This window comes from Tupaia chinensis, unplaced genomic scaffold (assembly GCF_000334495.1).
Source record: "Tupaia chinensis unplaced genomic scaffold, TupChi_1.0 Scaffold000387_1, whole genome shotgun sequence".
Taxonomy (NCBI): Eukaryota; Metazoa; Chordata; class Mammalia; order Scandentia; family Tupaiidae; genus Tupaia; species Tupaia belangeri.
Genome location: NW_006159889.1, coordinates 1663563 through 1664339, shown reverse-complemented (window position 1 = coordinate 1664339; position 777 = coordinate 1663563).

Here is a 777-nt window from a genome sequence, read left to right as displayed (position 1 = left end):
CCGCCTCCAGCGCGCCCGCGCCCGCCGCGCGCAGCTTGCCCCCAGCGCGGCCGAGCAGGGGACAGAGGCGGAACACGACCAGGGAGGGGCGCGGGAACCTGGTCAGGCTCAGCCAGGGGCTGGCTTAGAGGTTGGACCCCGACAGAGTGGCGATCGGGCAAGCCCGTGGTGGGGCGGAGAGCCAACGCCGCCTTTGCCGCCTCGGAAAGGAGCCTGTAGGTCGGGCCGACTAATGCAGGGACCGGGGATTTAGCGACTCAACCCGAGCTGATTAAGGTCGGCCAGCAGGAGAGGGGGCTGCCAGGTGAGCAGGACCCTTAAAAGTCGTGATCGGAGGCCGCTGGGGCTTCCAGGGTAACAAGAGGCTGAGTAAAAGAACGTCGGGAGGAGCTGGGCAGGGCCGGGGAAGAACTGTCACAGGAGAGGGAGCGCAAGTCCCACAGGCTGGGAGTGATACCTGCGGTGAGCCCAGGAAGCCGATGTGTTCTGGCAATTCTGCCTGGTGGACATGGGGCAAGGAGGGGCTCATATCCTCAGACCCCTCATGCCCTTCAACAAGGACGAGGGGCTACAGAGTCCTAGCCCAGCCCTTACTTCCCCACCGGGGGCCCAGCTTGGTCCAGAGCAGAGGAGCAAGAGCCGACAGCTGGAGAGGTTAAGGCTCATGGCCGTTACTCCTCTCTTTGATACCACTTTTTTTTTTTTTTGAGAGAGAGGTTTTTGCTATAGGGCGCGTGTGCTCACCAGACAGACAGAGAGAGACAGAGAGACAGAAAG